The 25,535-nt window shown below is 45.9% G+C and overlaps 75 non-coding genes across 75 annotated transcripts; all 75 read left to right on the forward strand.

Moving 5' to 3' along the window:
- The first annotated feature begins 107 nt into the window (after positions 1–107).
- Positions 108–226, forward strand: LOC126685303 (5S ribosomal RNA). The gene has a single exon (XR_007643412.1). It is a non-coding gene; the product is annotated as a 5S ribosomal RNA (ribosomal RNA).
- Positions 227–444: 218 nt separating this feature from the next.
- LOC126684681 (5S ribosomal RNA) lies at positions 445–563 on the forward strand. The gene has a single exon (XR_007642853.1). It is a non-coding gene; the product is annotated as a 5S ribosomal RNA (ribosomal RNA).
- A 218-nt stretch (positions 564–781) lies between these two features.
- Positions 782–900, forward strand: LOC126685304 (5S ribosomal RNA). Its single transcript, XR_007643413.1, has one exon. It is a non-coding gene; the product is annotated as a 5S ribosomal RNA (ribosomal RNA).
- A 231-nt stretch (positions 901–1,131) lies between these two features.
- Positions 1,132–1,250, forward strand: LOC126685305 (5S ribosomal RNA). The gene has a single exon (XR_007643414.1). It is a non-coding gene; the product is annotated as a 5S ribosomal RNA (ribosomal RNA).
- Positions 1,251–1,481: 231 nt separating this feature from the next.
- Positions 1,482–1,600, forward strand: LOC126685306 (5S ribosomal RNA). Its single transcript, XR_007643415.1, has one exon. It is a non-coding gene; the product is annotated as a 5S ribosomal RNA (ribosomal RNA).
- Positions 1,601–1,832: 232 nt separating this feature from the next.
- LOC126684344 (5S ribosomal RNA) lies at positions 1,833–1,951 on the forward strand. Its single transcript, XR_007642526.1, has one exon. It is a non-coding gene; the product is annotated as a 5S ribosomal RNA (ribosomal RNA).
- A 232-nt stretch (positions 1,952–2,183) lies between these two features.
- Positions 2,184–2,302, forward strand: LOC126685309 (5S ribosomal RNA). The gene has a single exon (XR_007643417.1). It is a non-coding gene; the product is annotated as a 5S ribosomal RNA (ribosomal RNA).
- A 225-nt stretch (positions 2,303–2,527) lies between these two features.
- Positions 2,528–2,646, forward strand: LOC126685310 (5S ribosomal RNA). The gene has a single exon (XR_007643418.1). It is a non-coding gene; the product is annotated as a 5S ribosomal RNA (ribosomal RNA).
- A 232-nt stretch (positions 2,647–2,878) lies between these two features.
- LOC126684578 (5S ribosomal RNA) lies at positions 2,879–2,997 on the forward strand. Its single transcript, XR_007642751.1, has one exon. It is a non-coding gene; the product is annotated as a 5S ribosomal RNA (ribosomal RNA).
- Positions 2,998–3,229: 232 nt separating this feature from the next.
- LOC126685311 (5S ribosomal RNA) lies at positions 3,230–3,348 on the forward strand. Its single transcript, XR_007643419.1, has one exon. It is a non-coding gene; the product is annotated as a 5S ribosomal RNA (ribosomal RNA).
- A 225-nt stretch (positions 3,349–3,573) lies between these two features.
- Positions 3,574–3,692, forward strand: LOC126685312 (5S ribosomal RNA). Its single transcript, XR_007643420.1, has one exon. It is a non-coding gene; the product is annotated as a 5S ribosomal RNA (ribosomal RNA).
- Positions 3,693–3,924: 232 nt separating this feature from the next.
- LOC126685313 (5S ribosomal RNA) lies at positions 3,925–4,043 on the forward strand. The gene has a single exon (XR_007643421.1). It is a non-coding gene; the product is annotated as a 5S ribosomal RNA (ribosomal RNA).
- A 218-nt stretch (positions 4,044–4,261) lies between these two features.
- On the forward strand, positions 4,262–4,380 carry LOC126684986 (5S ribosomal RNA). Its single transcript, XR_007643146.1, has one exon. It is a non-coding gene; the product is annotated as a 5S ribosomal RNA (ribosomal RNA).
- A 218-nt stretch (positions 4,381–4,598) lies between these two features.
- LOC126685314 (5S ribosomal RNA) lies at positions 4,599–4,717 on the forward strand. The gene has a single exon (XR_007643422.1). It is a non-coding gene; the product is annotated as a 5S ribosomal RNA (ribosomal RNA).
- A 225-nt stretch (positions 4,718–4,942) lies between these two features.
- LOC126684345 (5S ribosomal RNA) lies at positions 4,943–5,061 on the forward strand. Its single transcript, XR_007642527.1, has one exon. It is a non-coding gene; the product is annotated as a 5S ribosomal RNA (ribosomal RNA).
- Positions 5,062–5,293: 232 nt separating this feature from the next.
- LOC126685315 (5S ribosomal RNA) lies at positions 5,294–5,412 on the forward strand. Its single transcript, XR_007643423.1, has one exon. It is a non-coding gene; the product is annotated as a 5S ribosomal RNA (ribosomal RNA).
- Positions 5,413–5,637: 225 nt separating this feature from the next.
- On the forward strand, positions 5,638–5,756 carry LOC126685316 (5S ribosomal RNA). Its single transcript, XR_007643424.1, has one exon. It is a non-coding gene; the product is annotated as a 5S ribosomal RNA (ribosomal RNA).
- A 232-nt stretch (positions 5,757–5,988) lies between these two features.
- Positions 5,989–6,107, forward strand: LOC126685317 (5S ribosomal RNA). The gene has a single exon (XR_007643425.1). It is a non-coding gene; the product is annotated as a 5S ribosomal RNA (ribosomal RNA).
- A 218-nt stretch (positions 6,108–6,325) lies between these two features.
- Positions 6,326–6,444, forward strand: LOC126684989 (5S ribosomal RNA). Its single transcript, XR_007643148.1, has one exon. It is a non-coding gene; the product is annotated as a 5S ribosomal RNA (ribosomal RNA).
- A 218-nt stretch (positions 6,445–6,662) lies between these two features.
- On the forward strand, positions 6,663–6,781 carry LOC126685318 (5S ribosomal RNA). The gene has a single exon (XR_007643426.1). It is a non-coding gene; the product is annotated as a 5S ribosomal RNA (ribosomal RNA).
- A 225-nt stretch (positions 6,782–7,006) lies between these two features.
- LOC126684346 (5S ribosomal RNA) lies at positions 7,007–7,125 on the forward strand. Its single transcript, XR_007642528.1, has one exon. It is a non-coding gene; the product is annotated as a 5S ribosomal RNA (ribosomal RNA).
- A 232-nt stretch (positions 7,126–7,357) lies between these two features.
- LOC126685320 (5S ribosomal RNA) lies at positions 7,358–7,476 on the forward strand. Its single transcript, XR_007643428.1, has one exon. It is a non-coding gene; the product is annotated as a 5S ribosomal RNA (ribosomal RNA).
- Positions 7,477–7,701: 225 nt separating this feature from the next.
- On the forward strand, positions 7,702–7,820 carry LOC126685321 (5S ribosomal RNA). The gene has a single exon (XR_007643429.1). It is a non-coding gene; the product is annotated as a 5S ribosomal RNA (ribosomal RNA).
- A 232-nt stretch (positions 7,821–8,052) lies between these two features.
- On the forward strand, positions 8,053–8,171 carry LOC126685322 (5S ribosomal RNA). The gene has a single exon (XR_007643430.1). It is a non-coding gene; the product is annotated as a 5S ribosomal RNA (ribosomal RNA).
- Positions 8,172–8,396: 225 nt separating this feature from the next.
- Positions 8,397–8,515, forward strand: LOC126684467 (5S ribosomal RNA). Its single transcript, XR_007642645.1, has one exon. It is a non-coding gene; the product is annotated as a 5S ribosomal RNA (ribosomal RNA).
- Positions 8,516–8,747: 232 nt separating this feature from the next.
- On the forward strand, positions 8,748–8,866 carry LOC126685323 (5S ribosomal RNA). The gene has a single exon (XR_007643431.1). It is a non-coding gene; the product is annotated as a 5S ribosomal RNA (ribosomal RNA).
- Positions 8,867–9,084: 218 nt separating this feature from the next.
- On the forward strand, positions 9,085–9,203 carry LOC126684682 (5S ribosomal RNA). Its single transcript, XR_007642854.1, has one exon. It is a non-coding gene; the product is annotated as a 5S ribosomal RNA (ribosomal RNA).
- Positions 9,204–9,421: 218 nt separating this feature from the next.
- LOC126684316 (5S ribosomal RNA) lies at positions 9,422–9,540 on the forward strand. The gene has a single exon (XR_007642500.1). It is a non-coding gene; the product is annotated as a 5S ribosomal RNA (ribosomal RNA).
- A 218-nt stretch (positions 9,541–9,758) lies between these two features.
- Positions 9,759–9,877, forward strand: LOC126684683 (5S ribosomal RNA). The gene has a single exon (XR_007642855.1). It is a non-coding gene; the product is annotated as a 5S ribosomal RNA (ribosomal RNA).
- A 218-nt stretch (positions 9,878–10,095) lies between these two features.
- LOC126685324 (5S ribosomal RNA) lies at positions 10,096–10,214 on the forward strand. Its single transcript, XR_007643432.1, has one exon. It is a non-coding gene; the product is annotated as a 5S ribosomal RNA (ribosomal RNA).
- Positions 10,215–10,445: 231 nt separating this feature from the next.
- On the forward strand, positions 10,446–10,564 carry LOC126684781 (5S ribosomal RNA). Its single transcript, XR_007642950.1, has one exon. It is a non-coding gene; the product is annotated as a 5S ribosomal RNA (ribosomal RNA).
- A 218-nt stretch (positions 10,565–10,782) lies between these two features.
- On the forward strand, positions 10,783–10,901 carry LOC126684348 (5S ribosomal RNA). The gene has a single exon (XR_007642530.1). It is a non-coding gene; the product is annotated as a 5S ribosomal RNA (ribosomal RNA).
- A 218-nt stretch (positions 10,902–11,119) lies between these two features.
- On the forward strand, positions 11,120–11,238 carry LOC126685326 (5S ribosomal RNA). The gene has a single exon (XR_007643434.1). It is a non-coding gene; the product is annotated as a 5S ribosomal RNA (ribosomal RNA).
- Positions 11,239–11,463: 225 nt separating this feature from the next.
- On the forward strand, positions 11,464–11,582 carry LOC126684349 (5S ribosomal RNA). Its single transcript, XR_007642531.1, has one exon. It is a non-coding gene; the product is annotated as a 5S ribosomal RNA (ribosomal RNA).
- Positions 11,583–11,814: 232 nt separating this feature from the next.
- Positions 11,815–11,933, forward strand: LOC126685327 (5S ribosomal RNA). The gene has a single exon (XR_007643435.1). It is a non-coding gene; the product is annotated as a 5S ribosomal RNA (ribosomal RNA).
- A 218-nt stretch (positions 11,934–12,151) lies between these two features.
- On the forward strand, positions 12,152–12,270 carry LOC126685328 (5S ribosomal RNA). The gene has a single exon (XR_007643436.1). It is a non-coding gene; the product is annotated as a 5S ribosomal RNA (ribosomal RNA).
- Positions 12,271–12,502: 232 nt separating this feature from the next.
- LOC126684694 (5S ribosomal RNA) lies at positions 12,503–12,621 on the forward strand. Its single transcript, XR_007642866.1, has one exon. It is a non-coding gene; the product is annotated as a 5S ribosomal RNA (ribosomal RNA).
- Positions 12,622–12,853: 232 nt separating this feature from the next.
- LOC126685329 (5S ribosomal RNA) lies at positions 12,854–12,972 on the forward strand. Its single transcript, XR_007643437.1, has one exon. It is a non-coding gene; the product is annotated as a 5S ribosomal RNA (ribosomal RNA).
- Positions 12,973–13,196: 224 nt separating this feature from the next.
- On the forward strand, positions 13,197–13,315 carry LOC126685330 (5S ribosomal RNA). Its single transcript, XR_007643438.1, has one exon. It is a non-coding gene; the product is annotated as a 5S ribosomal RNA (ribosomal RNA).
- A 225-nt stretch (positions 13,316–13,540) lies between these two features.
- LOC126685332 (5S ribosomal RNA) lies at positions 13,541–13,659 on the forward strand. Its single transcript, XR_007643440.1, has one exon. It is a non-coding gene; the product is annotated as a 5S ribosomal RNA (ribosomal RNA).
- A 218-nt stretch (positions 13,660–13,877) lies between these two features.
- LOC126684696 (5S ribosomal RNA) lies at positions 13,878–13,996 on the forward strand. Its single transcript, XR_007642868.1, has one exon. It is a non-coding gene; the product is annotated as a 5S ribosomal RNA (ribosomal RNA).
- A 218-nt stretch (positions 13,997–14,214) lies between these two features.
- Positions 14,215–14,333, forward strand: LOC126684697 (5S ribosomal RNA). Its single transcript, XR_007642869.1, has one exon. It is a non-coding gene; the product is annotated as a 5S ribosomal RNA (ribosomal RNA).
- Positions 14,334–14,551: 218 nt separating this feature from the next.
- LOC126684698 (5S ribosomal RNA) lies at positions 14,552–14,670 on the forward strand. The gene has a single exon (XR_007642870.1). It is a non-coding gene; the product is annotated as a 5S ribosomal RNA (ribosomal RNA).
- Positions 14,671–14,895: 225 nt separating this feature from the next.
- Positions 14,896–15,014, forward strand: LOC126684523 (5S ribosomal RNA). The gene has a single exon (XR_007642698.1). It is a non-coding gene; the product is annotated as a 5S ribosomal RNA (ribosomal RNA).
- Positions 15,015–15,232: 218 nt separating this feature from the next.
- LOC126684699 (5S ribosomal RNA) lies at positions 15,233–15,351 on the forward strand. The gene has a single exon (XR_007642871.1). It is a non-coding gene; the product is annotated as a 5S ribosomal RNA (ribosomal RNA).
- A 225-nt stretch (positions 15,352–15,576) lies between these two features.
- LOC126684700 (5S ribosomal RNA) lies at positions 15,577–15,695 on the forward strand. The gene has a single exon (XR_007642872.1). It is a non-coding gene; the product is annotated as a 5S ribosomal RNA (ribosomal RNA).
- Positions 15,696–15,927: 232 nt separating this feature from the next.
- Positions 15,928–16,046, forward strand: LOC126685334 (5S ribosomal RNA). The gene has a single exon (XR_007643441.1). It is a non-coding gene; the product is annotated as a 5S ribosomal RNA (ribosomal RNA).
- A 224-nt stretch (positions 16,047–16,270) lies between these two features.
- Positions 16,271–16,389, forward strand: LOC126685335 (5S ribosomal RNA). Its single transcript, XR_007643442.1, has one exon. It is a non-coding gene; the product is annotated as a 5S ribosomal RNA (ribosomal RNA).
- Positions 16,390–16,614: 225 nt separating this feature from the next.
- LOC126685336 (5S ribosomal RNA) lies at positions 16,615–16,733 on the forward strand. Its single transcript, XR_007643443.1, has one exon. It is a non-coding gene; the product is annotated as a 5S ribosomal RNA (ribosomal RNA).
- A 218-nt stretch (positions 16,734–16,951) lies between these two features.
- Positions 16,952–17,070, forward strand: LOC126685337 (5S ribosomal RNA). Its single transcript, XR_007643444.1, has one exon. It is a non-coding gene; the product is annotated as a 5S ribosomal RNA (ribosomal RNA).
- A 225-nt stretch (positions 17,071–17,295) lies between these two features.
- Positions 17,296–17,414, forward strand: LOC126684272 (5S ribosomal RNA). The gene has a single exon (XR_007642459.1). It is a non-coding gene; the product is annotated as a 5S ribosomal RNA (ribosomal RNA).
- A 199-nt stretch (positions 17,415–17,613) lies between these two features.
- LOC126685338 (5S ribosomal RNA) lies at positions 17,614–17,732 on the forward strand. The gene has a single exon (XR_007643445.1). It is a non-coding gene; the product is annotated as a 5S ribosomal RNA (ribosomal RNA).
- Positions 17,733–17,957: 225 nt separating this feature from the next.
- On the forward strand, positions 17,958–18,076 carry LOC126684273 (5S ribosomal RNA). Its single transcript, XR_007642460.1, has one exon. It is a non-coding gene; the product is annotated as a 5S ribosomal RNA (ribosomal RNA).
- A 224-nt stretch (positions 18,077–18,300) lies between these two features.
- On the forward strand, positions 18,301–18,419 carry LOC126685339 (5S ribosomal RNA). The gene has a single exon (XR_007643446.1). It is a non-coding gene; the product is annotated as a 5S ribosomal RNA (ribosomal RNA).
- Positions 18,420–18,644: 225 nt separating this feature from the next.
- LOC126685340 (5S ribosomal RNA) lies at positions 18,645–18,763 on the forward strand. Its single transcript, XR_007643447.1, has one exon. It is a non-coding gene; the product is annotated as a 5S ribosomal RNA (ribosomal RNA).
- A 218-nt stretch (positions 18,764–18,981) lies between these two features.
- On the forward strand, positions 18,982–19,100 carry LOC126685341 (5S ribosomal RNA). Its single transcript, XR_007643448.1, has one exon. It is a non-coding gene; the product is annotated as a 5S ribosomal RNA (ribosomal RNA).
- Positions 19,101–19,325: 225 nt separating this feature from the next.
- Positions 19,326–19,444, forward strand: LOC126684274 (5S ribosomal RNA). Its single transcript, XR_007642461.1, has one exon. It is a non-coding gene; the product is annotated as a 5S ribosomal RNA (ribosomal RNA).
- A 199-nt stretch (positions 19,445–19,643) lies between these two features.
- On the forward strand, positions 19,644–19,762 carry LOC126685342 (5S ribosomal RNA). The gene has a single exon (XR_007643449.1). It is a non-coding gene; the product is annotated as a 5S ribosomal RNA (ribosomal RNA).
- Positions 19,763–19,980: 218 nt separating this feature from the next.
- On the forward strand, positions 19,981–20,099 carry LOC126684701 (5S ribosomal RNA). Its single transcript, XR_007642873.1, has one exon. It is a non-coding gene; the product is annotated as a 5S ribosomal RNA (ribosomal RNA).
- A 225-nt stretch (positions 20,100–20,324) lies between these two features.
- Positions 20,325–20,443, forward strand: LOC126685344 (5S ribosomal RNA). Its single transcript, XR_007643451.1, has one exon. It is a non-coding gene; the product is annotated as a 5S ribosomal RNA (ribosomal RNA).
- Positions 20,444–20,661: 218 nt separating this feature from the next.
- LOC126684702 (5S ribosomal RNA) lies at positions 20,662–20,780 on the forward strand. The gene has a single exon (XR_007642874.1). It is a non-coding gene; the product is annotated as a 5S ribosomal RNA (ribosomal RNA).
- Positions 20,781–21,005: 225 nt separating this feature from the next.
- LOC126685345 (5S ribosomal RNA) lies at positions 21,006–21,124 on the forward strand. The gene has a single exon (XR_007643452.1). It is a non-coding gene; the product is annotated as a 5S ribosomal RNA (ribosomal RNA).
- Positions 21,125–21,342: 218 nt separating this feature from the next.
- LOC126684378 (5S ribosomal RNA) lies at positions 21,343–21,461 on the forward strand. The gene has a single exon (XR_007642558.1). It is a non-coding gene; the product is annotated as a 5S ribosomal RNA (ribosomal RNA).
- A 199-nt stretch (positions 21,462–21,660) lies between these two features.
- On the forward strand, positions 21,661–21,779 carry LOC126685346 (5S ribosomal RNA). Its single transcript, XR_007643453.1, has one exon. It is a non-coding gene; the product is annotated as a 5S ribosomal RNA (ribosomal RNA).
- Positions 21,780–21,997: 218 nt separating this feature from the next.
- Positions 21,998–22,116, forward strand: LOC126684703 (5S ribosomal RNA). Its single transcript, XR_007642875.1, has one exon. It is a non-coding gene; the product is annotated as a 5S ribosomal RNA (ribosomal RNA).
- A 225-nt stretch (positions 22,117–22,341) lies between these two features.
- On the forward strand, positions 22,342–22,460 carry LOC126684524 (5S ribosomal RNA). The gene has a single exon (XR_007642699.1). It is a non-coding gene; the product is annotated as a 5S ribosomal RNA (ribosomal RNA).
- A 218-nt stretch (positions 22,461–22,678) lies between these two features.
- On the forward strand, positions 22,679–22,797 carry LOC126684933 (5S ribosomal RNA). The gene has a single exon (XR_007643095.1). It is a non-coding gene; the product is annotated as a 5S ribosomal RNA (ribosomal RNA).
- Positions 22,798–23,022: 225 nt separating this feature from the next.
- LOC126685347 (5S ribosomal RNA) lies at positions 23,023–23,141 on the forward strand. Its single transcript, XR_007643454.1, has one exon. It is a non-coding gene; the product is annotated as a 5S ribosomal RNA (ribosomal RNA).
- Positions 23,142–23,366: 225 nt separating this feature from the next.
- LOC126685348 (5S ribosomal RNA) lies at positions 23,367–23,485 on the forward strand. Its single transcript, XR_007643455.1, has one exon. It is a non-coding gene; the product is annotated as a 5S ribosomal RNA (ribosomal RNA).
- A 218-nt stretch (positions 23,486–23,703) lies between these two features.
- On the forward strand, positions 23,704–23,822 carry LOC126684970 (5S ribosomal RNA). Its single transcript, XR_007643131.1, has one exon. It is a non-coding gene; the product is annotated as a 5S ribosomal RNA (ribosomal RNA).
- Positions 23,823–24,047: 225 nt separating this feature from the next.
- LOC126684527 (5S ribosomal RNA) lies at positions 24,048–24,166 on the forward strand. The gene has a single exon (XR_007642701.1). It is a non-coding gene; the product is annotated as a 5S ribosomal RNA (ribosomal RNA).
- A 218-nt stretch (positions 24,167–24,384) lies between these two features.
- On the forward strand, positions 24,385–24,503 carry LOC126685350 (5S ribosomal RNA). Its single transcript, XR_007643456.1, has one exon. It is a non-coding gene; the product is annotated as a 5S ribosomal RNA (ribosomal RNA).
- Positions 24,504–24,721: 218 nt separating this feature from the next.
- LOC126684704 (5S ribosomal RNA) lies at positions 24,722–24,840 on the forward strand. The gene has a single exon (XR_007642876.1). It is a non-coding gene; the product is annotated as a 5S ribosomal RNA (ribosomal RNA).
- Positions 24,841–25,058: 218 nt separating this feature from the next.
- On the forward strand, positions 25,059–25,177 carry LOC126685351 (5S ribosomal RNA). The gene has a single exon (XR_007643457.1). It is a non-coding gene; the product is annotated as a 5S ribosomal RNA (ribosomal RNA).
- A 218-nt stretch (positions 25,178–25,395) lies between these two features.
- On the forward strand, positions 25,396–25,514 carry LOC126684972 (5S ribosomal RNA). The gene has a single exon (XR_007643132.1). It is a non-coding gene; the product is annotated as a 5S ribosomal RNA (ribosomal RNA).
- Positions 25,515–25,535: the final 21 nt, after the last annotated feature.

Here is a 25,535-nt window from a genome sequence, read left to right on the forward strand (position 1 = left end):
AATATGAAAAAGTTCAGGGACCAAAACGTACTTTTAAAGATAGTTTTTATTTTGGTTGAATGAGTTGCAAGGCAGCAGATATATACGATGATCGTGCAAGGTGTGACGGGTGCGATCATACCAGCACTAATGCACCGGATCCCATCAGAACTCCGAAGTTAAACGTGCTTGGGCGAGAGCAGTACTAGGATGGGTGACCTCCTGGGAAGTCCTCGTGTTGCACCCCTTTTTGGCATTTTTGCGGTCCGCGCCTGCATTTTTTTAATTATTATCGCCTATCGCGTAAACAGAACGAGTAACGAGCACCGGTGAATTGCAATGCAGGGACTAAACGGGAAATATGAAAAAGTTCAGAGACCAAAACGTACTTTTAAAGATAGTTTTTATTTTGGTTGAATGAGTTGCAAGGCGGCAGATATATACGATGATCGTGCAAGGTGTGACGGTTGCGATCATACCAGCACTAATGCACCGGATCCCATCTGAACTCCGAAGTTAAACGTGCTTGGGCGAGAGCAGTACTAGGATGGGTGACCTCCTGGGAAGTCCTCGTGTTGCACCCCTTTTTTGCATTTTTGCGGTCCGCGCCTGCATTTTTTTAATTATTATCGCCTATCGCGTAAACAGAACGAGTAACGAGCACCGGTGAATTGCAATGCAGGGACTAAACGGGAAATATGAAAAAGTTCAGAGACCAAAACGTACTTTTAAAGATAGTTTTTATTTTGGTTGAATGAGTTGCAAGGCAGCAGATATATACGATGATCGTGCAAGGTGTGACGGGTGCGATCATACCAGCACTAATGCACCGGATCCCATCAGAACTCCGAAGTTAAACGTGCTTGGGCGAGAGCAGTACTAGGATGGGTGACCTCCTGGGAAGTCCTCGTGTTGCACCCCTTTTTTGCATTTTTGCGGTCCGCGCTTGCATTTTTTTAATTATTATCGCCTATCGCGTAAACAGAACGAGTAACGAGAACGAGTAACGAGCACCGGTGAATTGCAATGCAGGGACTAAACGGGAAATATGAAAAAGTTCAGCGACCAAAACGTATTTTTAAAGATAGTTTTTATTTTGGTTGAATGAGTTGCAAGGCAGCAGATATATACGATGATCGTGCAAGGTGTGACGGGTGCGATCATACCAGCACTAATGCACCGGATCCCATCAGAACTCCGAAGTTAAACGTGCTTGGGCGAGAGCAGTACTAGGATGGGTGACCTCCTGGGAAGTCCTCGTGTTGCACCCCTTTTTTGCATTTTTGCGGTCCGCGCTTGCATTTTTTTAATTATTATCGCCTATCGCGTAAACAGAACGAGTAACGAGAACGAGTAACGAGCACCGGTGAATTGCAATGCAGGGACTAAACGGGAAATATGAAAAAGTTCAGCGACCAAAACGTATTTTTAAAGATAGTTTTTATTTTGGTTGAATGAGTTGCAAGGCAGCAGATATATACGATGATCGTGCAAGGTGTGACGGGTGCGATCATACCAGCACTAATGCACCGGATCCCATCAGAACTCCGAAGTTAAACGTGCTTGGGCGAGAGCAGTACTAGGATGGGTGACCTCCTGGGAAGTCCTCGTGTTGCACCCCTTTTTGGCATTTTTGCGGTCCGCGCCTGCATTTTTTTAATTATTATCGCCTATCGCGTAAACAGAACGAGTAACGAGCAACGAGCAACGAGCACCGGTGAATTGCAATGCAGGGACTAAACGGGAAATATGAAAAAGTTTAGGGACCAAAACGTACTTTTAAAGATAGTTTTTATTTTGGTTGAATGAGTTGCAAGGCAGCAGATATATACGATGATCGTGCAAGGTGTGACGGGTGCGATCATACCAGCACTAATGCACCGGATCCCATCAGAACTCCGAAGCTAAACGTGCTTGGGCGAGAGCAGTACTAGGATGGGTGACCTCCTGGGAAGTCCTCGTGTTGCACCCCTTTTTGGCATTTTTGCGGTCCGCGCCTGCATTTTTTTAATTATTATCGCCTATCGCGTAAACAGAACGAGTAACGAGCAACGAGCAACGAGCACCGGTGAATTGCAATGCAGGGACTAAACGGGAAATGTGAAAAAGTTCAGGGACCAAAACGTACTTTTAAAGATAGTTTTTATTTTGGTTGAATGAGTTGCAAGGCAGCAGATATATACGATGATCGTGCAAGGTGTGACGGGTGCGATCATACCAGCACTAATGCACCGGATCCCATCAGAACTCCGAAGTTAAACGTGCTTGGGCGAGAGCAGTACTAGGATGGGTGACCTCCTGGGAAGTCCTCGTGTTGCACCCCTTTTTGGCATTTTTGCGGTCCGCGCCTGCATTTTTTTAATTATTATCGCCTATCGCGTAAACAGAACGAGTAACGAGTAACGAGCACCGGTGAATTGCAATGCAGGGACTAAACGGGAAATATGAAAAAGTTCAGGGACCAAAACGTACTTTTAAAGATAGTTTTTATTTTGGTTGAATGAGTTGCAAGGCAGCGGATATATACGATGATCGTGCAAGGTGTGACGGGTGCGATCATACCAGCACTAATGCACCGGATCCCATCAGAACTCCGAAGTTAAACGTGCTTGGGCGAGAGCAGTACTAGGATGGGTGACCTCCTGGGAAGTCCTCGTGTTGCACCCCTTTTTGGCATTTTTGCGGTCCGCGCCTGCATTTTTTTAATTATTATCGCCTATCGCGTAAACAGAACGAGTAACGAGCAACGAGCAACGAGCACCGGTGAATTGCAATGCAGGGACTAAACGGGAAATATGAAAAAGTTCAGGGACCAAAACGTACTTTTAAAGATAGTTTTTATTTTGGTTGAATGAGTTGCAAGGCAGCAGATATATACGATGATCGTGCAAGGTGTGACGGGTGCGATCATACCAGCACTAATGCACCGGATCCCATCAGAACTCCGAAGCTAAACGTGCTTGGGCGAGAGCAGTACTAGGATGGGTGACCTCCTGGGAAGTCCTTGTGTTGCACCCCTTTTTGGCATTTTTGCGGTCCGCGCCTGCATTTTTTTAATTATTATCGCCTATCGCGTAAACAGAACGAGTAACGAGCAACGAGCAACGAGCACCGGTGAATTGCAATGCAGGGACTAAACGGGAAATGTGAAAAAGTTCAGGGACCAAAACGTACTTTTAAAGATAGTTTTTATTTTGGTTGAATGAGTTGCAAGGCAGCAGATATATACGATGATCGTGCAAGGTGTGACGGGTGCGATCATACCAGCACTAATGCACCGGATCCCATCAGAACTCCGAAGTTAAACGTGCTTGGGCGAGAGCAGTACTAGGATGGGTGACCTCCTGGGAAGTCCTCGTGTTGCACCCCTTTTTGGCATTTTTGCGGTCCGCGCCTGCATTTTTTTAATTATTATCGCCTATCGCGTAAACAGAACGAGTAACGAGTAACGAGCACCGGTGAATTGCAATGCAGGGACTAAACGGGAAATATGAAAAAGTTCAGGGACCAAAACGTACTTTTAAAGATAGTTTTTATTTTGGTTGAATGAGTTGCAAGGCAGCGGATATATACGATGATCGTGCAAGGTGTGACGGGTGCGATCATACCAGCACTAATGCACCGGATCCCATCAGAACTCCGAAGTTAAACGTGCTTGGGCGAGAGCAGTACTAGGATGGGTGACCTCCTGGGAAGTCCTCGTGTTGCACCCCTTTTTGGCATTTTTGCGGTCCGCGCCTGCATTTTTTTAATTATTATCGCCTATCGCGTAAACAGAACGAGTAACGAGCAACGAGCAACGAGCACCGGTGAATTGCAATGCAGGGACTAAACGGGAAATATGAAAAAGTTCAGGGACCAAAACGTACTTTTAAAGATAGTTTTTATTTTGGTTGAATGAGTTGCAAGGCAGCAGATATATACGATGATCGTGCAAGGTGTGACGGGTGCGATCATACCAGCACTAATGCACCGGATCCCATCAGAACTCCGAAGTTAAACGTGCTTGGGCGAGAGCAGTACTAGGATGGGTGACCTCCTGGGAAGTCCTCGTGTTGCACCCCTTTTTGGCATTTTTGCGGTCCGCGCCTGCATTTTTTTAATTATTATCGCCTATCGCGTAAACAGAACGAGTAACGAGCACCGGTGAATTGCAATGCAGGGACTAAACGGGAAATATGAAAAAGTTCAGAGACCAAAACGTACTTTTAAAGATAGTTTTTATTTTGGTTGAATGAGTTGCAAGGCGGCAGATATATACGATGATCGTGCAAGGTGTGACGGTTGCGATCATACCAGCACTAATGCACCGGATCCCATCTGAACTCCGAAGTTAAACGTGCTTGGGCGAGAGCAGTACTAGGATGGGTGACCTCCTGGGAAGTCCTCGGGTTGCACCCCTTTTTTGCATTTTTGCGGTCCGCGCCTGCATTTTTTTAATTATTATCGCCTATCGCGTAAACAGAACGAGTAACGAGCACCGGTGAATTGCAATGCAGGGACTAAACGGGAAATATGAAAAAGTTCAGAGACCAAAACGTACTTTTAAAGATAGTTTTTATTTTGGTTGAATGAGTTGCAAGGCAGCAGATATATACGATGATCGTGCAAGGTGTGACGGGTGCGATCATACCAGCACTAATGCACCGGATCCCATCAGAACTCCGAAGTTAAACGTGCTTGGGCGAGAGCAGTACTAGGATGGGTGACCTCCTGGGAAGTCCTCGTGTTGCACCCCTTTTTGGCATTTTTGCGGTCCGCGCCTGCATTTTTTTAATTATTATCGCCTATCGCGTAAACAGAACGAGTAACGAGAAACGAGCACCGGTGAATTGCAATGCAGGGACTAAACGGGAAATATGAAAAAGTTCAGGGACCAAAACGTACTTTTAAAGATAGTTTTTATTTTGGTTGAATGAGTTGCAAGGCAGCAGATATATACGATGATCGTGCAAGGTGTGACGGGTGCGATCATACCAGCACTAATGCACCGGATCCCATCAGAACTCCGAAGCTAAACGTGCTTGGGCGAGAGCAGTACTAGGATGGGTGACCTCCTGGGAAGTCCTCGTGTTGCACCCCTTTTTGGCATTTTTGCGGTCCGCGCCTGCATTTTTTTAATTATTATCGCCTATCGCGTAAACAGAACGAGTAACGAGCAACGAGCAACGAGCACCGGTGAATTGCAATGCAGGGACTAAACGGGAAATATGAAAAAGTTCAGGGACCAAAACGTACTTTTAAAGATAGTTTTTATTTTGGTTGAATGAGTTGCAAGGCAGCAGATATATACGATGATCGTGCAAGGTGTGACGGGTGCGATCATACCAGCACTAATGCACCGGATCCCATCAGAACTCCGAAGTTAAACGTGCTTGGGCGAGAGCAGTACTAGGATGGGTGACCTCCTGGGAAGTCCTCGTGTTGCACCCCTTTTTGGCATTTTTGCGGTCCGCGCCTGCATTTTTTTAATTATTATCGCCTATCGCGTAAACAGAACGAGTAACGAGGAACGAGCACCGGTGAATTGCAATGCAGGGACTAAACGGGAAATATGAAAAAGTTCAGGGACCAAAACGTACTTTTAAAGATAGTTTTTATTTTGGTTGAATGAGTTGCAAGGCAGCGGATATATACGATGATCGTGCAAGGTGTGACGGGTGCGATCATACCAGCACTAATGCACCGGATCCCATCAGAACTCCGAAGTTAAACGTGCTTGGGCGAGAGCAGTACTAGGATGGGTGACCTCCTGGGAAGTCCTCGTGTTGCACCCCTTTTTGGCATTTTTGCGGTCCGCGCCTGCATTTTTTTAATTATTATCGCCTATCGCGTAAACAGAACGAGTAACGAGCAACGAGCAACGAGCACCGGTGAATTGCAATGCAGGGACTAAACGGGAAATATGAAAAAGTTCAGGGACCAAAACGTACTTTTAAAGATAGTTTTTATTTTGGTTGAATGAGTTGCAAGGCAGCAGATATATACGATGATCGTGCAAGGTGTGACGGGTGCGATCATACCAGCACTAATGCACCGGATCCCATCAGAACTCCGAAGTTAAACGTGCTTGGGCGAGAGCAGTACTAGGATGGGTGACCTCCTGGGAAGTCCTCGTGTTGCACCCCTTTTTGGCATTTTTGCGGTCCGCGCCTGCATTTTTTTAATTATTATCGCCTATCGCGTAAACAGAACGAGTAACGAGCACCGGTGAATTGCAATGCAGGGACTAAACGGGAAATATGAAAAAGTTCAGAGACCAAAACGTACTTTTAAAGATAGTTTTTATTTTGGTTGAATGAGTTGCAAGGCGGCAGATATATACGATGATCGTGCAAGGTGTGACGGTTGCGATCATACCAGCACTAATGCACCGGATCCCATCTGAACTCCGAAGTTAAACGTGCTTGGGCGAGAGCAGTACTAGGATGGGTGACCTCCTGGGAAGTCCTCGGGTTGCACCCCTTTTTTGCATTTTTGCGGTCCGCGCCTGCATTTTTTTAATTATTATCGCCTATCGCGTAAACAGAACGAGTAACGAGCACCGGTGAATTGCAATGCAGGGACTAAACGGGAAATATGAAAAAGTTCAGAGACCAAAACGTACTTTTAAAGATAGTTTTTATTTTGGTTGAATGAGTTGCAAGGCAGCAGATATATACGATGATCGTGCAAGGTGTGACGGGTGCGATCATACCAGCACTAATGCACCGGATCCCATCAGAACTCCGAAGTTAAACGTGCTTGGGCGAGAGCAGTACTAGGATGGGTGACCTCCTGGGAAGTCCTCGTGTTGCACCCCTTTTTGGCATTTTTGCGGTCCGCGCCTGCATTTTTTTAATTATTATCGCCTATCGCGTAAACAGAACGAGTAACGAGTAACGAGCACCGGTGAATTGCAATGCAGGGACTAAACGGGAAATATGAAAAAGTTCAGGGACCAAAACGTACTTTTAAAGATAGTTTTTATTTTGGTTGAATGAGTTGCAAGGCAGCAGATATATACGATGATCGTGCAAGGTGTGACGGGTGCGATCATACCAGCACTAATGCACCGGATCCCATCAGAACTCCGAAGCTAAACGTGCTTGGGCGAGAGCAGTACTAGGATGGGTGACCTCCTGGGAAGTCCTCGTGTTGCACCCCTTTTTGGCATTTTTGCGGTCCGCGCCTGCATTTTTTTAATTATTATCGCCTATCGCGTAAACAGAACGAGTAACGAGCAACGAGCAACGAGCACCGGTGAATTGCAATGCAGGGACTAAACGGGAAATATGAAAAAGTTCAGGGACCAAAACGTACTTTTAAAGATAGTTTTTATTTTGGTTGAATGAGTTGCAAGGCAGCAGATATATACGATGATCGTGCAAGGTGTGACGGGTGCGATCATACCAGCACTAATGCACCGGATCCCATCAGAACTCCGAAGTTAAACGTGCTTGGGCGAGAGCAGTACTAGGATGGGTGACCTCCTGGGAAGTCCTCGTGTTGCACCCCTTTTTGGCATTTTTGCGGTCCGCGCCTGCATTTTTTTAATTATTATCGCCTATCGCGTAAACAGAACGAGTAACGAGTAACGAGCACCGGTGAATTGCAATGCAGGGACTAAACGGGAAATATGAAAAAGTTCAGGGACCAAAACGTACTTTTAAAGATAGTTTTTATTTTGGTTGAATGAGTTGCAAGGCAGCAGATATATACGATGATCGTGCAAGGTGTGACGGGTGCGATCATACCAGCACTAATGCACCGGATCCCATCAGAACTCCGAAGTTAAACGTGCTTGGGCGAGAGCAGTACTAGGATGGGTGACCTCCTGGGAAGTCCTCGTGTTGCACCCCTTTTTGGCATTTTTGCGGTCCGCGCCTGCATTTTTTTAATTATTATCGCCTATCGCGTAAACAGAACGAGTAACGAGCAACGAGCAACGAGCACCGGTGAATTGCAATGCAGGGACTAAACGGGAAATATGAAAAAGTTCAGGGACCAAAACGTACTTTTAAAGATAGTTTTTATTTTGGTTGAATGAGTTGCAAGGCAGCAGATATATACGATGATCGTGCAAGGTGTGACGGGTGCGATCATACCAGCACTAATGCACCGGATCCCATCAGAACTCCGAAGTTAAACGTGCTTGGGCGAGAGCAGTACTAGGATGGGTGACCTCCTGGGAAGTCCTCGTGTTGCACCCCTTTTTGGCATTTTTGCGGTCCGCGCCTGCATTTTTTTAATTATTATCGCCTATCGCGTAAACAGAACGAGTAACGAGTAACGAGCACCGGTGAATTGCAATGCAGGGACTAAACGGGAAATATGAAAAAAATCAGGGACCAAAACGTACTTTTAAAGATAGTTTTTATTTTGGTTGAATGAGTTGCAAGGCAGCAGATATATACGATGATCGTGTAAGGTGTGACGGGTGCGATCATACCAGCACTAATGCACCGGATCCCATCAGAACTCCGAAGTTAAACGTGCTTGGGCGAGAGCAGTACTAGGATGGGTGACCTCCTGGGAAGTCCTCGTGTTGCACCCGTTTTTTGCATTTTTGCGGTCCGCGCGTGCATTTTATTAATTATTATCGCCTATCGCATAAACAGAACGAGTAACGAGTAACGAGCAACGAGCACCGGTGAATTGCAATGCAGGGACTAAACGGGAAATATGAAAAAGTTCAGGGACCAAAACGTACTTTTAAAGATAGTTTTTATTTTGGTTGAATGAGTTGCAAGGCAGCAGATATATACGATGATCGTGCAAGGTGTGACGGGTGCGATCATACCAGCACTAATGCACCGGATCCCATCAGAACTCCGAAGTTAAACGTGCTTGGGCGAGAGCAGTACTAGGATGGGTGACCTCCTGGGAAGTCCTCGTGTTGCACCCCTTTTTGGCATTTTTGCGGTCCGCGCCTGTATTTTTTTAATTATTATCGCCTATCGCGTAAACAGAACGAGTAACGAGCACCGGTGAATTGCAATGCAGGGACTAAACGGGAAATATGAAAAAGTTCAGAGACCAAAACGTACTTTTAAAGATAGTTTTTATTTTGGTTGAATGAGTTGCAAGGCGGCAGATATATACGATGATCGTGCAAGGTGTGACGGTTGCGATCATACCAGCACTAATGCACCGGATCCCATCTGAACTCCGAAGTTAAACGTGCTTGGGCGAGAGCAGTACTAGGATGGGTGACCTCCTGGGAAGTCCTCGTGTTGCACCCCTTTTTTGCATTTTTGCGGTCCGCGCCTGCATTTTTTTAATTATTATCGCCTATCGCGTAAACAGAACGAGTAACGAGCACCGGTGAATTACAATGCAGGGACTAAACGGGAAATATGAAAAAGTTCAGAGACCAAAACGTACTTTTAAAGATAGTTTTTATTTTGGTTGAATGAGTTGCAAGGCAGCAGATATATACGATGATCGTGCAAGGTGTGACGGGTGCGATCATACCAGCACTAATGCACCGGATCCCATCAGAACTCCGAAGTTAAACGTGCTTGGGCGAGATCAGTACTAGGATGGGTGACCTCCTGGGAAGTCCTCGTGTTGCACCCCTTTTTGGCATTTTTGCGGTCCGCGCCTGCATTTTTTTAATTATTATCGCCTATCGCGTAAACAGAACGAGTAACGAGCACCGGTGAATTGCAATGCAGGGACTAAACGGGAAATATGAAAAAGTTCAGAGACCAAAACGTACTTTTAAAGATAGTTTTTATTTTGGTTGAATGAGTTGCAAGGCGGCAGATATATACGATGATCGTGCAAGGTGTGACGGTTGCGATCATACCAGCACTAATGCACCGGATCCCATCTGAACTCCGAAGTTAAACGTGCTTGGGCGAGAGCAGTACTAGGATGGGTGACCTCCTGGGAAGTCCTCGTGTTGCACCCCTTTTTTGCATTTTTGCGGTCCGCGCCTGCATTTTTTTAATTATTATCGCCTATCGCGTAAACAGAACGAGTAACGAGCACCGGTGAATTGCAATGCAGGGACTAAACGGGAAATATGAAAAAGTTCAGAGACCAAAACGTACTTTTAAAGATAGTTTTTATTTTGGTTGAATGAGTTGCAAGGCAGCAGATATATACGATGATCGTGCAAGGTGTGACGGGTGCGATCATACCAGCACTAATGCACCGGATCCCATCAGAACTCCGAAGTTAAACGTGCTTGGGCGAGAGCAGTACTAGGATGGGTGACCTCCTGGGAAGTCCTCGTGTTGCACCCCTTTTTTGCATTTTTGCGGTCCGCGCTTGCATTTTTTTAATTATTATCGCCTATCGCGTAAACAGAACGAGTAACGAGAACGAGTAACGAGCACCGGTGAATTGCAATGCAGGGACTAAACGGGAAATATGAAAAAGTTCAGGGACCAAAACGTACTTTTAAAGATAGTTTTTATTTTGGTTGAATGAGTTGCAAGGCAGCAGATATATACGATGATCGTGCAAGGTGTGACGGGTGCGATCATACCAGCACTAATGCACCGGATCCCATCAGAACTCCGAAGGTAAACGTGCTTGGGCGAGAGCAGTACTAGGATGGGTGACCTCCTGGGAAGTCCTCGTGTTGCACCCCTTTTTGGCATTTTTGCGGTCCGCGCCTGCATTTTTTTAATTATTATCGCCTATCGCGTAAACAGAACGAGTAACGAGCACCGGTGAATTGCAATGCAGGGACTAAACGGGAAATATGAAAAAGTTCAGGGACCAAAACGTACTTTTAAAGATAGTTTTTATTTTGGTTGAATGAGTTGCAAGGCAGCAGATATATACGATGATCGTGCAAGGTGTGACGGGTGCGATCATACCAGCACTAATGCACCGGATCCCATCAGAACTCCGAAGCTAAACGTGCTTGGGCGAGAGCAGTACTAGGATGGGTGACCTCCTGGGAAGTCCTCGTGTTGCACCCCTTTTTGGCATTTTTGCGGTCCCCGCCTGCATTTTTTTAATTATTATCGCCTATCGCGTAAACAGAACGAGTAACGAGCACCGGTGAATTGCAATGCAGGGACTAAACGGGAAATATGAAAAAGTTCAGAGACCAAAACGTACTTTTAAAGATAGTTTTTATTTTGGTTGAATGAGTTGCAAGGCAGCAGATATATACGATGATCGTGCAAGGTGTGACGGGTGCGATCATACCAGCACTAATGCACCGGATCCCATCAGAACTCCGAAGTTAAACGTGCTTGGGCGAGAGCAGTACTAGGATGGGTGACCTCCTGGGAAGTCCTCGTGTTGCACCCCTTTTTGGCATTTTTGCGGTCCGCGCCTGCATTTTTTTAATTATTATCGCCTATCGCGTAAACAGAACGAGTAACGAGTAACGAGCACCGGTGAATTGCAATGCAGGGACTAAACGGGAAATATGAAAAAGTTCAGGGACCAAAACGTACTTTTAAAGATAGTTTTTATTTTGGTTGAATGAGTTGCAAGGCAGCAGATATATACGATGATCGTGCAAGGTGTGACGGGTGCGATCATACCAGCACTAATGCACCGGATCCCATCAGAACTCCGAAGCTAAACGTGCTTGGGCGAGAGCAGTACTAGGATGGGTGACCTCCTGGGAAGTCCTCGTGTTGCACCCCTTTTTGGCATTTTTGCGGTCCGCGCCTGCATTTTTTTAATTATTATCGCCTATCGCGTAAACAGAACGAGTAACGAGCAACGAGCAACGAGCACCGGTGAATTGCAATGCAGGGACTAAACGGGAAATATGAAAAAGTTTAGGGACCAAAACGTACTTTTAAAGATAGTTTTTATTTTGGTTGAATGAGTTGCAAGGCAGCAGATATATACGATGATCGTGCAAGGTGTGACGGGTGCGATCATACCAGCACTAATGCACCGGATCCCATCAGAACTCCGAAGTTAAACGTGCTTGGGCGAGAGCAGTACTAGGATGGGTGACCTCCTGGGAAGTCCTCGTGTTGCACCCCTTTTTTGCATTTTTGCGGTCCGCGCCTGCATTTTTTTAATTATTATCGCCTATCGCGTAAACAGAACGAGTAACGAGCACCGGTGAATTGCAATGCAGGGACTAAACGGGAAATATGAAAAAGTTCAGGGACCAAAACGTACTTTTAAAGATAGTTTTTATTTTGGTTGAATGAGTTGCAAGGCAGCAGATATATACGATGATCGTGCAAGGTGTGACGGGTGCGATCATACCAGCACTAATGCACCGGATCCCATCAGAACTCCGAAGTTAAACGTGCTTGGGCGAGAGCAGTACTAGGATGGGTGACCTCCTGGGAAGTCCTCGTGTTGCACCCCTTTTTTGCATTTTTGCGGTCCGCGCCTGCATTTTTTTAATTATTATCGCCTATCGCGTAAACAGAACGAGTAACGAGCAACGAGCAACGAGCACCGGTGAATTGCAATGCAGGGACTAAACGGGAAATGTGAAAAAGTTCAGGGACCAAAACGTACTTTTAAAGATAGTTTTTATTTTGGTTGAATGAGTTGCAAGGCAGCAGATATATACGATGATCGTGCAAGGTGTGACGGGTGCGATCATACCAGCACTAATGCACCGGATCCCATCAGAACTCCGAAGATAAACGTGCTTGGGCGAGAGCAGTACTAGGATGGGTGACCTCCTGGGAAGTCCTCGTGTTGCACCCCTTTTTGGCATTTTTGCGGTCCGCGCCTGCATTTTTTTAATTATTATCGCCTATCGCGTAAACAGAACGAGTAACGAGCAACGAGCAACGAGCACCGGTGAATTGCAATGCAGGGACTAAACGGGAAATATGAAAAAGTTCAGGGACCAAAACGTACTTTTAAAGATAGTTTTTATTTTGGTTGAATGAGTTGCAAGGCAGCAGATATATACGATGATCGTGCAAGGTGTGACGGGTGCGATCATACCAGCACTAATGCACCGGATCCCATCAGAACTCCGAAGTTAAACGTGCTTGGGCGAGAGCAGTACTAGGATGGGTGACCTCCTGGGAAGTCCTCGTGTTGCACCCCTTTTTGGCATTTTTGCGGTCCGCGCCTGCATTTTTTTAATTATTATCGCCTATCGCGTAAACAGAACGAGTAACGAGTAACGAGCACCGGTGAATTGCAATGCAGGGACTAAACGGGAAATATGAAAAAGTTCAGGGACCAAACGTACTTTTAAAGATAGTTTTTATTTTGGTTGAATGAGTTGCAAGGCAGCAGATATATACGATGATCGTGCAAGGTGTGACGGGTGCGATCATACCAGCACTAATGCACCGGATCCCATCAGAACTCCGAAGTTAAACGTGCTTGGGCGAGAGCAGTACTAGGATGGGTGACCTCCTGGGAAGTCCTCGTGTTGCACCCCTTTTTGGCATTTTTGCGGTCCGCGCCTGCATTTTTTTAATTATTATCGCCTATCGCGTAAACAGAACGAGTAACGAGTAACGAGCACCGGTGAATTGCAATGCAGGGACTAAACGGGAAATATGAAAAAGTTCAGGGACCAAAACGTACTTTTAAAGATAGTTTTTATTTTGGTTGAATGAGTTGCAAGGCAGCAGATATATACGATGATCGTGCAAGGTGTGACGGGTGCGATCATACCAGCACTAATGCACCGGATCCCATCAGAACTCCGAAGTTAAACGTGCTTGGGCGAGAGCAGTACTAGGATGGGTGACCTCCTGGGAAGTCCTCGTGTTGCACCCCTTTTTGGCATTTTTGCGGTCCGCGCCTGCATTTTTTTAATTATTATCGCCTATCGCGTAAACAGAACGAGTAACGAGCACCGGTGAATTGCAATGCAGGGACTAAACGGGAAATATGAAAAAGTTCAGGGACCAAAACGTACTTTTAAAGATAGTTTTTATTTTGGTTGAATGAGTTGCAAGGCAGCAGATATATACGATGATCGTGCAAGGTGTGACGGGTGCGATCATACCAGCACTAATGCACCGGATCCCATCAGAACTCCGAAGATAAACGTGCTTGGGCGAGAGCAGTACTAGGATGGGTGACCTCCTGGGAAGTCCTCGTGTTGCACCCCTTTTTGGCATTTTTGCGGTCCGCGCCTGCATTTTTTTAATTATTATCGCCTATCGCGTAAACAGAACGAGTAACGAGCACCGGTGAATTGCAATGCAGGGACTAAACGGGAAATATGAAAAAGTTCAGGGACCAAAACGTACTTTTAAAGATAGTTTTTATTTTGGTTGAATGAGTTGCAAGGCAGCAGATATATACGATGATCGTGCAAGGTGTGACGGGTGCGATCATACCAGCACTAATGCACCGGATCCCATCAGAACTCCGAAGATAAACGTGCTTGGGCGAGAGCAGTACTAGGATGGGTGACCTCCTGGGAAGTCCTCGTGTTGCACCCCTTTTTGGCATTTTTGCGGTCCGCGCCTGCATTTTTTTAATTATTATCGCCTATCGCGTAAACAGAACGAGTAACGAGCACCGGTGAATTGCAATGCAGGGACTAAACGGGAAATATGAAAAAGTTCAGGGACCAAAACGTACTTTTAAAGATAGTTTTTATTTTGGTTGAATGAGTTGCAAGGCAGCAGATATATACGATGATCGTGCAAGGTGTGACGGGTGCGATCATACCAGCACTAATGCACCGGATCCCATCAGAACTCCGAAGATAAACGTGCTTGGGCGAGAGCAGTACTAGGATGGGTGACCTCCTGGGAAGTCCTCGTGTTGCACCCCTTTTTGGCATTTTTGCGGTCCGCGCCTGCATTTTTTTAATTATTATCGCCTATCGCGTAAACAGAACGAGTAACGAGTAACGAGCAACGGTGAATTGCAATGCAGGGACTAAACGGGAAATATGAAAAAGTTCAGGGACCAAAACGTACTTTTAAAGATAGTTTTTATTTTGGTTGAATGAGTTGCAAGGCAGCAGATATATACGATGATCGTGCAAGGTGTGACGGGTGCGATCATACCAGCACTAATGCACCGGATCCCATCAGAACTCCGAAGTCAAACGTGCTTGGGCGAGAGCAGTACTAGGATGGGTGACCTCCTGGGAAGTCCTCGTGTTGCACCCCTTTTTTGCATTTTTGCGGTCCGCGCCTGCATTTTTTTAATTATTATCGCCTATCGCGTAAACAGAACGAGTAACGAGCACCGGTGAATTGCAATGCAGGGACTAAACGGGAAATATGAAAACGTTCAGGGACCAAAACGTACTTTTAAAGATAGTTTTTATTTTGGTTGAATGAGTTGCAAGGCAGCAGATATATACGATGATCGTGCAAGGTGTGACGGGTGCGATCATACCAGCACTAATGCACCGGATCCCATCAGAACTCCGAAGATAAACGTGCTTGGGCGAGAGCAGTACTAGGATGGGTGACCTCCTGGGAAGTCCTCGTGTTGCACCCCTTTTTGGCATTTTTGCGGTCCGCGCCTGCATTTTTTTAATTATTATCGCCTATCGCGTAAACAGAACGAGTAACGAGCAACGAGCACCGGTGAATTGCAATGCAGGGACTAAACGGGAAATATGAAAAAGTTCAGGGACCAAAACGTACTTTTAAAGATAGTTTTTATTTTGGTTGAATGAGTTGCAAGGCAGCAGATATATACGATGATCGTGCAAGGTGTGACGGGTGCGATCATACCAGCACTAATGCACCGGATCCCATCAGAACTCCGAAGATAAACGTGCTTGGGCGAGAGCAGTACTAGGATGGGTGACCTCCTGGGAAGTCCTCGTGTTGCACCCCTTTTTGGCATTTTTGCGGTCCGCGCCTGCATTTTTTTAATTATTATCGCCTATCGCGTAAACAGAACGAGTAACGAGCAACGAGCAACGAGCACCGGTGAATTGCAATGCAGGGACTAAACGGGAAATATGAAAAAGTTCAGGGACCAAAACGTACTTTTAAAGATAGTTTTTATTTTGGTTGAATGAGTTGCAAGGCAGCAGATATATACGATGATCGTGCAAGGTGTGACGGGTGCGATCATACCAGCACTAATGCACCGGATCCCATCAGAACTCCGAAGTTAAACGTGCTTGGGCGAGAGCAGTACTAGGATGGGTGACCTCCTGGGAAGTCCTCGTGTTGCACCCCTTTTTGGCATTTTTGCGGTCCGCGCCTGCATTTTTTTAATTATTATCGCCTATCGCGTAAACAGAACGAGTAACGAGTAACGAGCACCGGTGAATTGCAATGCAGGGACTAAACGGGAAATATGAAAAAGTTCAGGGACCAAACGTACTTTTAAAGATAGTTTTTATTTTGGTTGAATGAGTTGCAAGGCAGCAGATATATACGATGATCGTGCAAGGTGTGACGGGTGCGATCATACCAGCACTAATGCACCGGATCCCATCAGAACTCCGAAGTTAAACGTGCTTGGGCGAGAGCAGTACTAGGATGGGTGACCTCCTGGGAAGTCCTCGTGTTGCACCCCTTTTTGGCATTTTTGCGGTCCGCGCCTGCATTTTTTTAATTATTATCGCCTATCGCGTAAACAGAACGAGTAACGAGTAACGAGCACCGGTGAATTGCAATGCAGGGACTAAACGGGAAATATGAAAAAGTTCAGGGACCAAAACGTACTTTTAAAGATAGTTTTTATTTTGGTTGAATGAGTTGCAAGGCAGCAGATATATACGATGATCGTGCAAGGTGTGACGGGTGCGATCATACCAGCACTAATGCACCGGATCCCATCAGAACTCCGAAGTTAAACGTGCTTGGGCGAGAGCAGTACTAGGATGGGTGACCTCCTGGGAAGTCCTCGTGTTGCACCCCTTTTTGGCATTTTTGCGGTCCGCGCCTGCATTTTTTTAATTATTATCGCCTATCGCGTAAACAGAACGAGTAACGAGCACCGGTGAATTGCAATGCAGGGACTAAACGGGAAATATGAAAAAGTTCAGGGACCAAAACGTACTTTTAAAGATAGTTTTTATTTTGGTTGAATGAGTTGCAAGGCAGCAGATATATACGATGATCGTGCAAGGTGTGACGGGTGCGATCATACCAGCACTAATGCACCGGATCCCATCAGAACTCCGAAGTTAAACGTGCTTGGGCGAGAGCAGTACTAGGATGGGTGACCTCCTGGGAAGTCCTCGTGTTGCACCCCTTTATTGCATTTTTGCGGTCCGCGCCTGCATTTTTTTAATTATTATCGCCTATCGCGTAAACAGAACGAGTAACGAGTAACGAGCACCGGTGAATTGCAATGCAGGGACTAAACGGGAAATATGAAAAAGTTCAGGGACCAAAACGTACTTTTAAAGATAGTTTTTATTTTGGTTGAATGAGTTGCAAGGCAGCAGATATATACGATGATCGTGCAAGGTGTGACGGGTGCGATCATACCGGCACTAATGCACCGGATCCCATCAGAACTCCGAAGTTAAACGTGCTTGGGCGAGAGCAGTACTAGGATGGGTGACCTCCTGGGAAGTCCTCGTGTTGCACCCCTTTTTTGCATTTTTGCGGTCCGCGCCTGCATTTTTTTAATTATTATCGCCTATCGCGTAAACAGAACGAGTAACGAGCACCGGTGAATTGCAATGCAGGGACTAAACGGGAAATATGAAAAAGTTCAGGGACCAAAACGTACTTTTAAAGATAGTTTTTATTTTGGTTGAATGAGTACGATGATCGTGCAAGGTGTGACGGGTGCGATCATACCAGCACTAATGCACCGGATCCCATCAGAACTCCGAAGTTAAACGTGCTTGGGCGAGAGCAGTACTAGGATGGGTGACCTCCTGGGAAGTCCTCGTGTTGCACCCCTTTTTTGCATTTTTGCGGTCCGCGCCTGCATTTTTTTAATTATTATCGCCTATCGCGTAAACAGAACGAGTAACGAGTAACGAGCACCGGTGAATTGCAATGCAGGGACTAAACGGGAAATATGAAAAAGTTCAGGGACCAAAACGTACTTTTAAAGATAGTTTTTATTTTGGTTGAATGAGTTGCAAGGCAGCAGATATATACGATGATCGTGCAAGGTGTGACGGGTGCGATCATACCGGCACTAATGCACCGGATCCCATCAGAACTCCGAAGTTAAACGTGCTTGGGCGAGAGCAGTACTAGGATGGGTGACCTCCTGGGAAGTCCTCGTGTTGCACCCCTTTTTGGCATTTTTGCGGTCCGCGCCTGCATTTTTTTAATTATTATCGCCTATCGCGTAAACAGAACGAGTAACGAGTAACGAGCACCGGTGAATTGCAATGCAGGGACTAAACGGGAAATATGAAAAAGTTCAGGGACCAAACGTACTTTTAAAGATAGTTTTTATTTTGGTTGAATGAGTTGCAAGGCAGCAGATATATACGATGATCGTGCAAGGTGTGACGGGTGCGATCATACCAGCACTAATGCACCGGATCCCATCAGAACTCCGAAGTTAAACGTGCTTGGGCGAGAGCAGTACTAGGATGGGTGACCTCCTGGGAAGTCCTCGTGTTGCACCCCTTTTTGGCATTTTTGCGGTCCGCGCCTGCATTTTTTTAATTATTATCGCCTATCGCGTAAACAGAACGAGTAACGAGTAACGAGCACCGGTGAATTGCAATGCAGGGACTAAACGGGAAATATGAAAAAGTTCAGGGACCAAAACGTACTTTTAAAGATAGTTTTTATTTTGGTTGAATGAGTTGCAAGGCAGCAGATATATACGATGATCGTGCAAGGTGTGACGGGTGCGATCATACCAGCACTAATGCACCGGATCCCATCAGAACTCCGAAGTTAAACGTGCTTGGGCGAGAGCAGTACTAGGATGGGTGACCTCCTGGGAAGTCCTCGTGTTGCACCCCTTTTTGGCATTTTTGCGGTCCGCGCCTGCATTTTTTTAATTATTATCGCCTATCGCGTAAACAGAACGAGTAACGAGCACCGGTGAATTGCAATGCAGGGACTAAACGGGAAATATGAAAAAGTTCAGGGACCAAAACGTACTTTTAAAGATAGTTTTTATTTTGGTTGAATGAGTTGCAAGGCAGCAGATATATACGATGATCGTGCAAGGTGTGACGGGTGCGATCATACCAGCACTAATGCACCGGATCCCATCAGAACTCCGAAGTTAAACGTGCTTGGGCGAGAGCAGTACTAGGATGGGTGACCTCCTGGGAAGTCCTCGTGTTGCACCCCTTTATTGCATTTTTGCGGTCCGCGCCTGCATTTTTTTAATTATTATCGCCTATCGCGTAAACAGAACGAGTAACGAGTAACGAGCACCGGTGAATTGCAATGCAGGGACTAAACGGGAAATATGAAAAAGTTCAGGGACCAAAACGTACTTTTAAAGATAGTTTTTATTTTGGTTGAATGAGTTGCAAGGCAGCAGATATATACGATGATCGTGCAAGGTGTGACGGGTGCGATCATACCGGCACTAATGCACCGGATCCCATCAGAACTCCGAAGTTAAACGTGCTTGGGCGAGAGCAGTACTAGGATGGGTGACCTCCTGGGAAGTCCTCGTGTTGCACCCCTTTTTTGCATTTTTGCGGTCCGCGCCTGCATTTTTTTAATTATTATCGCCTATCGCGTAAACAGAACGAGTAACGAGCACCGGTGAATTGCAATGCAGGGACTAAACGGGAAATATGAAAAAGTTCAGGGACCAAAACGTACTTTTAAAGATAGTTTTTATTTTGGTTGAATGAGTACGATGATCGTGCAAGGTGTGACGGGTGCGATCATACCAGCACTAATGCACCGGATCCCATCAGAACTCCGAAGTTAAACGTGCTTGGGCGAGAGCAGTACTAGGATGGGTGACCTCCTGGGAAGTCCTCGTGTTGCACCCCTTTTTTGCATTTTTGCGGTCCGCGCCTGCATTTTTTTAATTATTATCGCCTATCGCGTAAACAGAACGAGTAACGAGCACCGGTGAATTGCAATGCAGGGACTAAACGGGAAATATGAAAAAGTTCAGGGACCAAAACGTACTTTTAAAGATAGTTTTTATTTTGGTTGAATGAGTTGCAAGGCAGCAGATATATACGATGATCGTGCAAGGTGTGACGGGTGCGATCATACCAGCACTAATGCACCGGATCCCATCAGAACTCCGAAGATAAACGTGCTTGGGCGAGAGCAGTACTAGGATGGGTGACCTCCTGGGAAGTCCTCGTGTTGCACCCCTTTTTGGCATTTTTGCGGTCCGCGCCTGCATTTTTTTAATTATTATCGCCTATCGCGTAAACAGAACGAGTAACGAGTAACGAGCACCGGTGAATTGCAATGCAGGGACTAAACGGGAAATATGAAAAAGTTCAGGGACCAAAACGTACTTTTAAAGATAGTTTTTATTTTGGTTGAATGAGTTGCAAGGCAGCAGATATATACGATGATCGTGCAAGGTGTGACGGGTGCGATCATACCAGCACTAATGCACCGGATCCCATCAGAACTCCGAAGTTAAACGTGCTTGGGCGAGAGCAGTACTAGGATGGGTGACCTCCTGGGAAGTCCTCGTGTTGCACCCCTTTTTTGCATTTTTGCGGTCCGCGCCTGCATTTTTTTAATTATTATCGCCTATCGCGTAAACAGAACGAGTAACGAGCACCGGTGAATTGCAATGCAGGGACTAAACGGGAAATATGAAAAAGTTCAGGGACCAAAACGTACTTTTAAAGATAGTTTTTATTTTGGTTGAATGAGTTGCAAGGCAGCAGATATATACGATGATCGTGCAAGGTGTGACGGGTGCGATCATACCAGCACTAATGCACCGGATCCCATCAGAACTCCGAAGATAAACGTGCTTGGGCGAGAGCAGTACTAGGATGGGTGACCTCCTGGGAAGTCCTCGTGTTGCACCCCTTTTTGGCATTTTTGCGGTCCGCGCCTGCATTTTTTTAATTATTATCGCCTATCGCGTAAACAGAACGAGTAACGAGTAACGAGCACCGGTGAATTGCAATGCAGGGATTAAACGGGAAATATGAAAAAGTTCAGGGACCAAAACGTACTTTTAAAGATAGTTTTTATTTTGGTTGAATGAGTTGCAAGGCAGCAGATATATAAGATGATCGTGCAAGGTGTGACGGGTGCGATCATACCAGCACTAATGCACCGGATCCCATCAGAACTCCGAAGTTAAACGTGCTTGGGCGAGAGCAGTACTAGGATGGGTGACCTCCTGGGAAGTCCTCGTGTTGCACCCCTTTATTGCATTTTTGCGGTCCGCGCCTGCATTTTTTTAATTATTATCGCCTATCGCGTAAACAGAACGAGTAACGAGCACCGGTGAATTGCAATGCAGGGACTAAACGGGAAATATGAAAAAGTTCAGGGACCAAAACGTACTTTTAAAGATAGTTTTTATTTTGGTTGAATGAGTTGCAAGGCAGCAGATATATACGATGATCGTGCAAGGTGTGACGGGTGTGATCATACCAGCACTAATGCACCGGATCCCATCAGAACTCCGAAGTTAAACGTGCTTGGGCGAGAGCAGTACTAGGATGGGTGACCTCCTGGGAAGTCCTCGTGTTGCACCCCTTTTTTGCATTTTTGCGGTCCGCGCCTGCATTTTTTTAATTATTATCGCCTATCGCGTAAACAGAACGAGTAACGAGCACCGGTGAATTGCAATGCAGGGACTAAACGGGAAATATGAAAAAGTTCAGGGACCAAAACGTACTTTTAAAGATAGTTTTTATTTTGGTTGAATGAGTACGATGATCGTGCAAGGTGTGACGGGTGCGATCATACCAGCACTAATGCACCGGATCCCATCAGAACTCCGAAGTTAAACGTGCTTGGGCGAGAGCAGTACTAGGATGGGTGACCTCCTGGGAAGTCCTCGTGTTGCACCCCTTTTTTGCATTTTTGCGGTCCGCGCCTGCATTTTTTTAATTATTATCGCCTATCGCGTAAACAGAACGAGTAACGAGCACCGGTGAATTGCAATGCAGGGACTAAACGGGAAATATGAAAAAGTTCAGGGACCAAAACGTACTTTTAAAGATAGTTTTTATTTTGGTTGAATGAGTTGCAAGGCAGCAGATATATACGATGATCGTGCAAGGTGTGACGGGTGCGATCATACCAGCACTAATGCACCGGATCCCATCAGAACTCCGAAGATAAACGTGCTTGGGCGAGAGCAGTACTAGGATGGGTGACCTCCTGGGAAGTCCTCGTGTTGCACCCCTTTTTGGCATTTTTGCGGTCCGCGCCTGCATTTTTTTAATTATTATCGCCTATCGCGTAAACAGAACGAGTAACGAGTAACGAGCACCGGTGAATTGCAATGCAGGGACTAAACGGGAAATATGAAAAAGTTCAGGGACCAAAACGTACTTTTAAAGATAGTTTTTATTTTGGTTGAATGAGTTGCAAGGCAGCAGATATATACGATGATCGTGCAAGGTGTGACGGGTGCGATCATACCAGCACTAATGCACCGGATCCCATCAGAACTCCGAAGTCAAACGTGCTTGGGCGAGAGCAGTACTAGGATGGGTGACCTCCTGGGAAGTCCTCGTGTTGCACCCCTTTTTTGCATTTTTGCGGTCCGCGCCTGCATTTTTTTAATTATTATCGCCTATCGCGTAAACAGAACGAGTAACGAGCACCGGTGAATTGCAATGCAGGGACTAAACGGGAAATATGAAAAAGTTCAGGGACCAAAACGTACTTTTAAAGATAGTTTTTATTTTGGTTGAATGAGTTGCAAGGCAGCAGATATATACGATGATCGTGCAAGGTGTGACGGGTGCGATAATACCAGCACTAATGCACCGGATCCCATCAGAACTCCGAAGATAAACGTGCTTGGGCGAGAGCAGTACTAGGATGGGTGACCTCCTGGGAAGTCCTCGTGTTGCACCCCTTTTTGGCATTTTTGCGGTCCGCGCCTGCATTTTTTTAATTATTATCGCCTATCGCGTAAACAGAACGAGTAACGAGCAACGAGCACCGGTGAATTGCAATGCAGGGACTAAACGGGAAATATGAAAAAGTTCAGGGACCAAAACGTACTTTTAAAGATAGTTTTTATTTTGGTTGAATGAGTTGCAAGGCAGCAGATATATACGATGATCGTGCAAGGTGTGACGGGTGCGATCATACCAGCACTAATGCACCGGATCCCATCAGAACTCCGAAGTTAAACGTGCTTGGGCGAGAGCAGTACTAGGATGGGTGACCTCCTGGGAAGTCCTCGTGTTGCACCCCTTTTTTGCATTTTTGCGGTCCGCGCCTGCATTTTTTTAATTATTATCGCCTATCGCGTAAACAGAACGAGTAACGAGTAACGAGCACCGGTGAATTGCAATGCAGGGACTAAACGGGAAATATGAAAAAGTTCAGGGACCAAAACGTACTTTTAAAGATAGTTTTTATTTTGGTTGAATGAGTTGCAAGGCAGCAGATATATACGATGATCGTGCAAGGTGTGACGGGTGCGATCATACCAGCACTAATGCACCGGATCCCATCAGAACTCCGAAGTTAAACGTGCTTGGGCGAGAGCAGTACTAGGATGGGTGACCTCCTGGGAAGTCCTCGTGTTGCACCCCTTTTTTGCATTTTTGCGGTCCGCGCCTGCATTTTTTTAATTATTATCGCCTATCGCGTAAACAGAACGAGTAACGAGCACCGGTGAATTGCAATGCAGGGACTAAACGGGAAATATGAAAAAGTTCAGGGACCAAAATGTACTTTTAAAGATAGTTTTTATTTTGGTTGAATGAGTTGCAAGGCAGCAGATATATACGATGATCGTGCAAGGTGTGACTGGTGCGATCATACCAGCACTAATGCACCGGATCCCATCAGAACTCCGAAGATAAACGTGCTTGGGCGAGAGCAGTACTAGGATGGGTGACCTCCTGGGAAGTCCTCGTGTTGCACCCCTTTTTGGCATTTTTGCGGTCCGCGCCTGCATTTTTTTAATTATTATCGCCTATCGCGTAAACAGAACGAGTAACGAGTAACGAGCACCGGTGAATTGCAATGCAGGGACTAAACGGGAAATATGAAAAAGTTCAGGGACCAAAACGTACTTTTAAAGATAGTTTTTATTTTGGTTGAATGAGTTGCAAGGCAGCAGATATATACGATGATCGTGCAAGGTGTGACGGGTGCGATCATACCAGCACTAATGCACCGGATCCCATCAGAACTCCGAAGTCAAACGTGCTTGGGCGAGAGCAGTACTAGGATGGGTGACCTCCTGGGAAGTCCTCGTGTTGCACCCCTTTTTTGCATTTTTGCGGTCCGCGCCTGCATTTTTTTAATTATTATCGCCTATCGCGTAAACAGAACGAGTAACGAGCACCGGTGAATTGCAATGCAGGGACTAAACGGGAAATATGAAAAAGTTCAGGGACCAAAACGTACTTTTAAAGATATTTTTTATTTTGGTTGAATGAGTTGCAAGGCAGCAGATATATACGATGATCGTGCAAGGTGTGACGGGTGCGATCATACCAGCACTAATGCACCGGATCCCATCAGAACTCCGAAGTTAAACGTGCTTGGGCGAGAGCAGTACTAGGATGGGTGACCTCCTGGGAAGTCCTCGTGTTGCACCCCTTTTTTGCATTTTTGCGGTCCGCGCCTGCATTTTTTTAATTATTATCGCCTATCGCGTAAACAGAACGAGTAACGAGCACCGGTGAATTGCAATGCAGGGACTAAACGGGAAATATGAAAAAGTTCAGGGACCAAAACGTACTTTTAAAGATAGTTTTTATTTTGGTTGAATGAGTTGCAAGGCAGCAGATATATACGATGATCGTGCAAGGTGTGACGGGTGCGATCATACCAGCACTAATGCACCGGATCCCATCAGAACTCCGAAGATAAACGTGCTTGGGCGAGAGCAGTACTAGGATGGGTGACCTCCTGGGAAGTCCTCGTGTTGCACCCCTTTTTGGCATTTTTGCGGTCCGCGCCTGCATTTTTTTAATTATTATCGCCTATCGCGTAAACAGAACGAGTAACGAGCACCGGTGAATTGCAATGCAGGGACTAAACGGGAAATATGAAAAAGTTCAGGGACCAAAACGTACTTTTAAAGATAGTTTTTATTTTGGTTGAATGAGTTGCAAGGCAGCAGATATATACGATGATCGTGCAAGGTGTGACGGGTGCGATCATACCAGCACTAATGCACCGGATCCCATCAGAACTCCGAAGTTAAACGTGCTTGGGCGAGAGCAGTACTAGGATGGGTGACCTCCTGGGAAGTCCTCGTGTTGCACCCCTTTTTTGCATTTTTGCGGTCCGCGCCTGCATTTTTTTAATTATTATCGCCTATCGCGTAAACAGAACGAGTAACGAGCACCGGTGAATTGCAATGCAGGGACTAAACGGGAAATATGAAAAAGTTCAGGGACCAAAATGTACTTTTAAAGATAGTTTTTATTTTGGTTGAATGAGTTGCAAGGCAGCAGATATATACGATGATCGTGCAAGGTGTGACTGGTGCGATCATACCAGCACTAATGCACCGGATCCCATCAGAACTCCGAAGATAAACGTGCTTGGGCGAGAGCAGTACTAGGATGGGTGACCTCCTGGGAAGTCCTCGTGTTGCACCCCTTTTTGGCATTTTTGCGGTCC

Source organism: Mercurialis annua, linkage group LG5 (assembly GCF_937616625.2).
Source record: "Mercurialis annua linkage group LG5, ddMerAnnu1.2, whole genome shotgun sequence".
Taxonomy (NCBI): Eukaryota; Viridiplantae; Streptophyta; class Magnoliopsida; order Malpighiales; family Euphorbiaceae; genus Mercurialis; species Mercurialis annua.